The sequence below is a fragment of the Lemur catta genome, chromosome 13 (assembly GCF_020740605.2).
Source record: "Lemur catta isolate mLemCat1 chromosome 13, mLemCat1.pri, whole genome shotgun sequence".
Lineage (NCBI taxonomy): Eukaryota > Metazoa > Chordata > Mammalia > Primates > Lemuridae > Lemur > Lemur catta.
In genome coordinates this window covers 66,955,995-66,968,083 of record NC_059140.1, presented here as the reverse complement: position 1 = coordinate 66,968,083, position 12,089 = coordinate 66,955,995, and the positions used below count along the sequence as shown (strand labels likewise).

Sequence of the window (12,089 nt, the reverse complement as noted above, 5' to 3'; positions counted from 1 at the left end):
TCTGGTTCCACACAAAACGTAGAATTATTCTTTCTATATCTGTGAAAAATGATGTTGGTAATTTAATAGGGATTGCATTGAATCTGTAGATAACTTTGGGCAGAATAGTCATTTTAACAATGTTGATTCTTCTGATCCACGAGCATGGTATGGTTTTCCACCTATTTACATGTTCTGCAATTTCCTTCCTCAGTGTTTCGTAGTTCTCCCTATAGAGGTCCTTTACCTCCTTAGGTAAATATATTCCTAGGTATTTTATTTTCTTTGTTGCTATTTTGAAGGGTATTGAGTCCTTAATTTGGTTCTCCATTTGACTGTTATTGGCGTATATGAATGCCTCTGATTTGTGTGTATTGATTTTGTATCCCGAGACTTTACTGAATTCATTGATCAATTCCAGGAGTCTCTTGGTTGAATCCTTGGGGTTTTCTAGATATAACATCATATCATCAGCAAAGAGTGAGAGTTTGATCTCTTCTTTCCCTATTTGGACTCCCTTGATTCTGCTCTCTTGCCTGATAGCTCTCACAAGGACTTCCAATACTATGTTGAAAAGTAAGGGGGACAGTGGGCAGCCTTGTCTGGTTCCAGTTCGAAGTGGGAATGCTTTCAATTTTTCCCCATTCAGTATGATGGTGGCTGTGGGTTTGTCATATATGGCTTGTATCATTTTTAGATAGGCCCCGTCTATGCCTATTTTGTTAAGTGTTCTTATCATAAAAGGGTGTTGAATTTTGTCAAATGCTTTTTCTGCATCTATTGAGAGGATCATATGATCTTTATTTTTGCTTCTATTTATGTTTGACTCCTTTTTTGCATTGACCTTGCCCTTGACCTTCTAGGAATTGTCTCCTGTTTTTGACCTTGACTTGATGACAGAGGTAACTTATCTATGTTGACCCTTGGCAAACATCATACCTAAGTCCTGGTCCCCAGGGCTCCATTCTAGTATCAGCAGGTCTGGTTAGTGCCACTCCTAGGATGTGCCCCTGCAGAAGGAAAGAAACATATTCTTTTCTCTCACTTCCCTACTCCCATGCCCATTTCCTGGCAAAGTGACTGCCTGAGGGCTAAAGACAATCCTGTGGGCACATAGCATGATGGGAAGCTGGCCCACTCTCCACAAGGGTGAGTAATGAGATGACCATGAATCAACGTGTCATGAAAGCACAAGGAGCTGCATCCCAGAAGCCCTGGGAATCAGGGGACAAAGAGCCTCTTTTCCTCTTTCTATTGAGTGCAGATCACCTTCCTATGGCCAGGAAAGAGAATGTAGCCCACCGTTCTGTGCATTCCAACCCTTTGTGCTGATGAGCTCCTTAGCAAAAATAAATATCAGAAGAGCTTAGAAAGACTAAGATCATTTATTTGCCAAAGATTCAGAGTAACCCTATTAGGTTATGACGCACAGGAAATATCCTTAACAGAATTCTTGAACCTCTGTATGGTGGGATTTTTAAAATTCTCACAGGAGATGGAACGAAAGAAAAAATTGACATGTTAGTTGTTTGTGTATGCCAGGCACTGTGGAGGATGCTTTACAATGTGACTGCATCACATGTCCTCACCAGCTTTGCAAGGCAGCTTATGGACACCTGTCATGGGCGGCTGCCACCCAATATATTATGAACATCTCCCTTACATGTTCATAATTGCCAGTGTTATCAATTCTGCCTTCCAATGGCATAATCCATTCAAAGAAACTGACCACTCCAGCCTCCTTTCTAACCATGCTGCAGGTAGGTGACCTCAGTCATTTCTACCAATCAGATGCACCTGCATGAGACTTCAGTTTGGAAGTGAGCAATATGAATATGCAGTCTTTTCAGAGCACTTATATTGCTGGTGTGGGTGGTAGTAGAAGAGTCCAGCTTTGGAAGTGGTAACAACAGTTGTAGGAAGATCAAGTTCCTGGAAGTTGAATTGTTGCAGGCAGGTGGAGGTAGCAGCAGCAGCAGCAGGGTTTTTAATGTGGTCACTACTGCAGCATGGTTTTCATTATTGTTTTTGAAAGCTTAGCCTAGTCCTCCCAGCAATTCTTGAGCTACCTAATATGCTTTCAGAAATGCACTTTTTAAAGATGAGAAAACTGACTCACAGAGGCTAAGCAACTGTCCAAAGGTCACGTAGCTAGTTAGCAATAAGATAAAAATGGAAAAAACTGTGCCATCTCTACAAAATTTTGAATTGTTTCCTAAGAGCATTGATCTCTTTTTATCCATTCTCTTTTGTGTACTGTAATATTTAACTTATTGATTCAGCCTTCTTTGCTTCAAGCTAGAAACTATAGACTATATAGTCACAAAACATCATGATCCTTGGGGTAAAGAGGATGGTTTTTCAGAGAATTGCAGCAGCCACCCTTAGTATAAACATTTCAGTGTTAAAACGTGCTCTCAACTGAAGTGACCCTCAGTGACTCAGATGTATTCTTCCAATGGTGGGTTATCCACTCTGTGACTCTCTCTGAGTCATTTCAAGGCAAGCATATGTCACTGAATAGAATATTCAGCTATTTATCATTCAGAAGAGTGTTACTGAGGAATACCAGGGGCTTCGAGGGTCAGTGGACTTGCTACTGGCTCAGAAGGAGCCAGAACAGGAAGTGAGACCTTGACACCATGCATGGTCTCAAGCTGCACAAGTTGCTGGTGTTCATGTAAACATGTTCACAAGATCTAGGTACACATGAAAAAATTCTTATCCAAAAAATAAGATAAAATAGTGCTAAGCCAGAATCTCTGCCCCAATCAGTAAGTTATTTAGTCTCTGCTGCCATAGGAGTCTGAGAAAGGGTCATATATTTTAAGGGCTCTCATATGGATAGAATATGTGCATTCTGTGCACGGAACACATGCTCCCCTCCCTCTGTTACCACACAGCAACTTCTTAGAGTTATCTTTAGTAGGGATGTATATTTTCTTTATAAGGTCTTTTTTTTCTTTTAAATTGGATATAAGTCAACCATTGTTGAGAACCCCAATGTATATAATAGATTGAAATGATAAGGAGACTTATTCGTCTTAGCAGTGGTCTGCTGCCAATGAATGTATGAGACCATTTAGAAGTGAGGACATGGACAGGAATATGTAGCCCACTAAATATGTTTGCATCCTAGCTAGCAAAGAAATATTTTGCTATTGGCAGAGGATCTTTATGGCGAAAGGTCCATAAGTCACTTGGTGCCCTATCCATGTGAAATGTGCAAACAGCGCTGACTTTTGGCAGGACAGACACATATTTTGACATTGGGGGTTAGGATTTCAACATATGGATTGGGAGGGGATGAAAGTTTAGTCCATAACATGTAGAAATGGTAAGAGCTTTTTTCTCAGACTTCCGTATAAGCATGCACACGCACACACACACACACACACACACACAGAGGCTGGACTTGGAATGTTTGATGACTTACACAAGTCACAGGACCAATTAGTGGTGAAACTGGGACTTATAAGCCATTCTCCTTGTTCCCAATCTGCTGGTCATTCTGTTACAGTTAAGCAGTCACTGGGGAGCATAGTGGCATGGAGACCTGAAAGGAAGGGGAGAATACCCATTTTTATAATCATCCACAATTTTGGCTCCCTAGACCCCATCCTCTTCGAAGCTTAGCTCATACCAGCTGTTTCCATTTTTGTCATTTAGTTGGCCCTTCTACGCACTGAAGAAAGAAGTACTATCATTTCCAGTACAGCATCCCTGATTTCAGCATTAGTGGGTCCCCTGGGACAGAGTACAACCTCATCACAGCTGACATTTAGATAAGCCCATAGGGTGCTCCCCTAATGCTAACATTAAAATCATTGAGAAAGTCTGAATTTACATTGAAAAGATGGTCAGTAAAACCCAATGTTGGGATGAGCCAAAGTCAACTCACAATATCCCCTTTCCCTTGATTTCATTGCTTTAAAAATAAAAAGAACCTGGTAGAAGATGAATCTATATCCTAAGCTGTTTGGAAAAAAATACAAGCTATTTACCAAGACACTGCAATTAGCTATATTCTTCCAGTTGAACTCACAGGCTATTTCAGCACGTATTTAAATGAAAGACTGGACAATATCTTTAGTAACCATACTTCAGCCTGCTTGTGCAATCAAAGCTCATCTGATAAGACTTAGGGAAATTCTACACAAGGGCAAAATTTTAGCATGGTTGGAAGGACCACTTTCCACATAAAGACTATTAATATCTTAGTTACTGGAAAAAAGGAGAAAACAATGTCTGGTAAGCTTTGAACAGTGACAATACTTTTCAGATGACAGGTAAGGAGCACAGATGGCTAATTATTATCCGGGAGGCGTCATTAAAATATTAGTTCATTAGGTATTACCACAGAGTGCAAGCCTACACAAAATTGGATATTTTTCCACACACTGAGACTTGAAAAGTTACTTTTCTTTATCATTACAATTATTATTATTATTGTTAGAATGGTAGGATGACATTACATAACTAGGCTGTCTCACCGCTTCCAAATGTGGTCTTGTGCTTTCATGGAATTCTAGAATAACACCAGGTCATTGGAGCAAATTTCTAGCATTCCCAAAACTCTGAGTGATGCATTCATTATCTGCAACCTTCACATTTCCCAGAATATGAGCAGTTTTTAGCTTTGAGCTTACTCTGGGCCCTTTCCTATAGATGCAAATTTCTCATATAACACCCACATAAAAAGATAATTATACAAGTTTATCAGAATCCTGTGAGGAAAGAAAGAGGTCGGTTTGACACCCAGACATAGCCTGTGAACCACAGTGGGATAAATAAATTTATTCAGTTTTTAAATTTTTGAAAATCTAGTAAAACTAATTTTTAAATATAGAGGAATAAAACAAAGAAATAATTACTGGGATATAAATAAGGCACGTAGAAAGAACAGCTCACTGTGGATCAAGAGTCGAAGGTTTAAGTCTCACTTGAACATACGACTCCTATTATTTTTTCAAATCATGTTTATTGAAGTTTAATGTATGTAACTAAAACTTTTCTTATTGTTCAGTTCTATGAGTTTTGACAATGCACACAGTTGCACAGCCACCACCACAATCAAGGTATACAACATTTCCATCACACCATAATGTTCGCTCATGCCTCTTTGTAGTCAAACTCTTTCTTGTACAGTAATCTACAGTTTTTAGTCCCTCTGTAATTTTTAGTTCCTTCTGACTGACCCCATCCTCTTTGCAGTTTAGTTGAACTAATATCAGGTGCTTTACCTTTTTTGCCCTGAAGTTGGCCCCTCCAAGCACTGAAAAATAAGACTGTGGTTTCTACTGTAACAGCTTTGATTCCAGCATTTATGTGAATTTCTTTCTGTGATTAACAAATGTTTAATTTCTGTTTATAATAACATAACCCTATAATTTTTATTTTTTCTAAAGTTCAGTAGGTCATTTTCCTTCTTTGAATTGTGTTTTATCTAAGACAGTATTGTCTAACCCCAAGATCACAAAGATTTTCTATTGTGTCTTCTTATAAAAGTTTTAAGTTTTATATTTAGATCCATTTTGTGTAGTTGATTTTTTCCCAGGGATCTATACTTAGGCTGTTTGTGTGAGGTACGAATTGTATTTTTTTTTTTTTTTGGCATATAGATACCCCATTATGTGTACATCAATTTTTAAAAAGACTATGCTAACACATTGTCATTTGAAGCTTGCAGATAGCAGGGCTCTCAGCTGGTGTTGTCTACCATACCACCTGTATGTGGGTTCTCCATTTGTTCTGTGATTTCTCACAACATGCCCAAGACAATGTAGTCACATTTCTCACACAGCAGCTTGATGCTTAAAAGTGAGTGCTCCAGCCAGCAAAGGAGAGCTGCACCACCACTTAGGACTAGTCAGAGCATCACTTCTGCCATACTCTGTTGGCTCATGTGGTTACCAGTCCAGCTAGATTCAAGAGAAGGAGCAGGAGGATAGGGAAGGCCACACTGAAGAAAAGCATGTGGAATATTAGTGTTATGGACGCCTTCTTTAGAAAATACAATCTGCCACATCAAGCCCTCTTCATTTTACTATGCTTACTCCCAGAAACTCATGGAAGTTGTCCTATTTCCAAAATGTCTAAGAGCTTTTTTGGATTCCTGGACAACATGAGCTTCCATGAGGTAATATTAGCCTTGGGGGAAAAAATATAGACTCATCTACATGACTGAATCCTAACAGGGTGACAAGCTATCTCAGGAAAAGTAAAGTACACTTTAATTTTTTTCCTTTGAGTACCTTTATACTGTCACAGAATTTTATATCCTCCAAGGTATTAGAGATGTGAGGACTGAGAAAGGAACAGGAGAGCCATATCTGAGTGTTGCCACTCGTTTTTCTGTCAGCACCCCTCCCCCACTATCTCATGGTTGACACAAGGTACATGAGCCTCAGGGTTTGGGTCCTGGTCTTGCCCTTCTCATAGCTATGCAGTCTGGCCAGAGAACTATAAACCTGGATCTGTCATCTTCTCACTGTTCAGGAGAGCAGAGGGTGCAATAAGATACATGCACTTTACAAAACGCTGGACCTCCAGCTATAATCTCAAGATACTTGTCTTCTTCCATGAGTCAGATCCATCTTATCTTTTGTAAAAGAAGGAAAATTTATAAGGTAATCAAATGTCCAAGTAAATGCAATCAAAGCCTACTAAGAAAGAAAGGGTAACATATTATAAATTAGCTCTAGGACTGACCATAAAAGTCATTCAGTGAAACATGTAAAATATCCCTTCTGTGGCTTAATCTTTACAGACACACATATGCTTCGATCACATACTTCCAATAACACAGCTATTTGCTGAGATTTGTGTTTAATCACGACTTGCTTCCTAACTTCAGTCATTGTCCACATTTCGGGGGCTCACTTTATGGAATGTGGGCAGTCATCATTGGGTATGATGTACACGGGCCAGGCCCTCAGAATAATATTTCCTTACCCTTTTATTCTAGTTCACATAGAATCAGTGTGTGAGGTAGCTAAACAATTTAAATCTTCATTGTAAAAAGAAATCTGGTTAATACAACTTCTCCCTTCTCTGGGATTGCATTAGAAACTTGGATAGGCTGGAGCCTCACAAGAACTGTAAATGATTTCACTTTGAGTTTCTGGAGAGGACTGATGCTTGAGAAGTTTGGAAATTGCCCTCCAGAGGAGGGAAGAACTCATGACTTTATTTACACAGATGATATATTTTCTCAGTATGAGACTAAGAACAGCTGGCTACTGGAGGGGGTGAGGGTGTTGGGATTGGAAGCTAAAAAAAGTTGGATTTCCAACATATCTGGGTGGCTAATCAAAGAGCAGCACAAACGCCTTGTATCTCAAGTGAAAAGTATGGCACAGGAAACAAGAGTGAAATCATTTTAGATGGAAATAGGCACACATTCCAATCTGTAAAGAAATGTAAAAATAAAATTTGTAAACTGTAATAAATGTAAACTTCCCTAAAGACCAAAAAAAAATCAGCATGTTACATAAATTAAAGGAAGTGTATTTTTAAAATCCAAGAGATAGTAGTAGACCGGGCATATGCTTTGCCGTCTGCATCACTAAGTTGCACACCCCTCCCTCACAAATGAAAAGGGGACGGGAAGAGAAGAAATAAACACCGAAAGAAAGAGAATGAATGAGTGAATGAATAAATGAAACACATCTTTGGAAGTCAGAAAGCAGTCTGTCAGGTAAGTGGATAAAGCAGGCAGAGATTCTGAAGCCTCGAGTATACTTAGAAGAAGCTATGGAGAGGCTTGTTAGTTAATCTGACAGAACTCTGGAGCACCTCTGAGCTAAGAATCAGCAGGTATAGCAAGTGGCAGGAAGGAAAAATAGGATTGAAAATTAAAGGTTTAATTGAAGGTCAATAAATATGCATTACAGACCACTAAACCAAATAAAACAGCCACACCCAGCATGTATCCAAGCATGCAGAGCCCAGGCAGTGAGCCTTTGCTCCTAAGAGAAAATCCTCATCTACTTTCCTTTAAAGGAATTAAACAAAGTGCATGGACAAAACTAAAATTTTTAGGGTTCATATTGGCACAACAGAATAAAATTCTCTTTATTGTTGTAATGAGAGCTTCTAAAGTTCCAGTCTGTAAATTTCAGCTTCTGGCTATGATTGGAGTAACAGGGACCAGATTTATCCTCCTTCACTCAATAGCTGAAAACTGGACAAAATATATGAAAGAGCAGCTTTCGTAGAGTGGACCAAAGGCAGTGAAGAATAGTAATCCTTGAGAGAAGAGGAACAAGTGAGATGAGACCTGTGATTTCTAGCACATTTCCAGGCTGGAGAGCAGAGAGGGGGATATCAAACAGAGCATCTCAATCTTCCTGAGATGGGAAGATAGAGTTTAGAACTGAGGGATAGCAAGGTGGCTAGATTAGGCAGGAAAGATTACAGGATAGGAGAGAATTTCACAGAAAGAGAGACTTGGACATCTTTAGATAGTTTCCCTCAGCTCTTTGGTTGATTTCTGATCCATGACTGTTTGTGAGGAAACTATCTAAGGCTGAGAAAAGAATTTCTAGACAAGAGCAGACAGAACAATTCTTGGAATTCATGCAGATCTGGGAATAGTTCAAAATTCCAGCATCCAGAGTTGAAAAACCTCTTACTGCACAGATCATTAACTAGAGTATGCAGAAGGGTGTTGTCCCAGTTGTGGGGAGCAATTAGAATTTTATTAAAGCCTGCTCTCATCTCACATAGCACAGCTAACATGAAGGATTTGAGATAATCAAACAATTTCCAAGTAACTCAAAATAATTTAGAAGAATACAGAAAAATCCAGCACCCAACAATGTAAAATTCATAATATCTGCCATACAATAAAAAATTACTCAACATAAGAAAATATAATATATAGTGAGAAGAAACATCAATGCATAGATCAAATTTAAAAATGACACAGATGGTAGAAATAGAAAAAAAGGATACTAAAATATCTATCATAAATACAGTTCATATATTCAAGAAGATAGAAGAAAGCATGTATGTGCTAAGGACAGACACAAAAGATATTAAAAATATTCAAATTGAAATCTATAGAACAAAAATACCATGCATGAAATTTAAAAAATAAAAATACTGACTGAATATAGGATCACATTAGACATTGCAGAAGATGTGATTAGAGAATATGAAGACCGCAATAGACATTATTCAAAATGAGATGGGGGGAAAGACAGAAAAGAAATGAACAGGGCACCAGTGAGCTGTGGGAGAACTTCAGGCAGTCCCATGTATATGTAATTGGAGTATCAAAAAAGAAGCAGAAATGAGAGACAAAAATATTTGAAGAAACAGTGGCTGAAAATTTTCTAAATTTAATGAAAACTATAAATCCACAGATCCAAGTAGCTCAATGAATGGCAGAAAAAGAAAAGGAATAAGAAACATAAAAAAAAAATACATCAAGGCACAAAATTAATGACAAAGAGAGATCATTAAATTGCTTAAAACCAGTGAGAAAGAGAAATATTTAAAGGAAGCCAGAAGAAACAAAAGACACACTACATACAGAGCAAAAAATCAGAAGGACAGCAGATTTTCTTCAGAAACAATGCAAGCCAGAAAATAGTGAAGCAACATTAAGTCAAGAGTGTTGAAAGAAAAATATAAAACTAAAATTCTACAGTCAGAAAAAGTATCTTTCAAAAACAAATGTGAAATAAAGATTTTTTTCAGATAAAATTAAAGCTGAGTTACTTCATTGCCAGTATTCCTGCTTACAATAAATGTTAAAGTCTTTGAGGCAGATGGGACATTGTATGAGATTAAAATTTGGATCCACAGAAAGGAATAAAAAGCACTGAAATGGTAAACATGTGAATAAATATACATTTTCTATATTTTTTAAACCTCTATGTAAAGGCATATAATATTACCTGAAAGTAGACTGTGGTAAAGTTAAGAAATATTCTATAAATTCTAAAGCAACCATAAAAATAAAACACACACACACACACAAAAAAAAACAAATATACCGAATAAGCCAACACAGGAGGTTAAATGGAGTCATAAAAACACCTAATTAATGTTAAAAAAGAAACAAAAAGAATAAAGTAGAAAGAAAGAGCAGATGGACCAAGAGAAAACAAATAGCAAGATTATAGATTTAAAGTCAAGCATATCAATAATCACATTAAATGTAAATTATCCAAAAACTTCAATCAAAAGTCAGAGATTGCAATATTGGATTAAAAAGCAAGGTCCAACTATATGCTTTTTACCAAAAAACAAACAAACAAAAATTCTAAATACAGAGACACAAGTAAATTAAAAGTAAATAGATGAAATTAATCAACTACCACTAATCAAAAAAAAAAAAAAAAGCTGGAATGATACCAAATGCACAGGTAGCAAAAGAAAAAATAGAAAAGTAGACTTCATAAAAAATTAGAACTTTTGTATATTTAAAGATACTATCAAAAGAGTAAAAAGACACTCACAGAATGGAAGAAAGTATTTGTAATTCATATATATCCAGAATATATAAAGCTCTAAATTTCAACAACAAAAAACTGAAAAACTTGATTCACAAATGAGCAAAGGATTTTAATAAATATTTCTCCAAAGTTGATATACAAATGGCCAATAAGTACATTAAAAGATGATAAATATCATTCATTATTGGGAAAAGGAAAATCAAAACAATGTGATACTACTTCACTCCTATTAGGCTAGCTACTATAAAAACAAAACAAAACAAAGACAGAAAAAAAGAAGTGTCGGTGAAATTGTGGAAAAATTGGAAACTTTGTACACTGCTGATGGGAATGTAAAATGGTACAAGTGCTATGGAAAACAGTATGGCAGTTACTCAAAAAATTAAAAATAGAATTGCCATATGGTCTAGCAATTCTACTTCTGGGTATATACCCAAAAGAATTGGAAGATGGATTTTGAAGAGATATTTGTACACCCAGGTTCATACCAACATTATTCACAATAGGTAAAAGGTAGAAGCAACCTAAGTGTTCACTGACAGAAATATGATATATACACACAATGAAATATTATTCAGCCTTACAAAGGAAGAAAATTTTGACATATGCCACAACATGGATGAATCTTGAGGACATTATACTAAGTGAAAACAAAGTCACAAAAACACAAAGGCTGTATGATTTTACTTATATCAGGTACCTAGAGTAGTTGAATTCATAGATACATAAACTAAAATGGTGGTTACCAGGAGTTGGGAGGAGGAAAGAATGGGCAGTTAAGGTTTAAGCGGTATAGTTTCAGTTTTGCAAGATGAAAGAGCTCTAGAAATGGATGGTGGTGATGTTTGCATAACGATATGAATGTACTTCATACCTCTTGAATGCATAGCTAAAACGGTTAAGATGGTAAATTTTATGTTGTATATATTTTATCACAATATAAAAAAAGTACAAAAGAAGAAAGCTGGAACATCTATATTAATATCACACAAAATAGATTACAAAGTATAGAACACTGTCAAGGATAAAGACTACAGATATAGTAAAATCTATGTACTTATAGTGGTACTACAAAAGGACAAACTAATTGGTCCACTTTGAAGATTGCTAGGACACCAAATTATTATTCTGAAAACTCATAAAGAGAAAAATCAAATCTTTATACTTGCCTTTCTTATACAAAATGTGTTTCAAAATAACTAATAGTTGATGAGATAAAATTCTTGTTTATAGTAAAATTTTAGCCAATAAAAACAGAAAAAAATAAGAGAATTAGAAAATCACCATTCTGAAATCCCTAATAAGAGAATGGATGTAGGCAATTACCATCAATAATTATTGAAACTATAAAGCATATGGGAAAATTTTATAATGAATGGATTAGGCTGGTAACACCTGAACCCACTGTGTTATAATCTATAAAAGACCATGTCATGTGCCCCCAGCCATGATGTAATTTGAGCATGCACGGTATCACCAATGAGATATTCTTGACTATAAACAAAACAAAACAAAAATTTGACTTTAAACAAGCTTCTCAGTGTGGGAGATGGAAGAATGTGCTGAAGGATGCCACAAGGATGCAAAGAGCCAAATTCAGAATGTCGATATTCAACAAAAGAGATCCAAGTCCTTCCACCA

The 12,089-nt window shown here is 36.6% G+C and overlaps 1 long non-coding RNA gene across 1 annotated transcript in view; it reads right to left on the bottom strand.

The window, feature by feature from the left end:
• Nucleotides 1-3,402: 3,402 nt before the first annotated feature.
• Nucleotides 3,403-12,089, bottom strand: part of LOC123649208 — a 214,827-nt gene continuing 206,140 nt past the window's right edge. The window contains exon 4 of the long non-coding RNA XR_006738913.1: nt 3,403-3,535. This is a non-coding gene — a long non-coding RNA (uncharacterized LOC123649208). The remainder of the gene's footprint in view (nt 3,536-12,089) is intronic.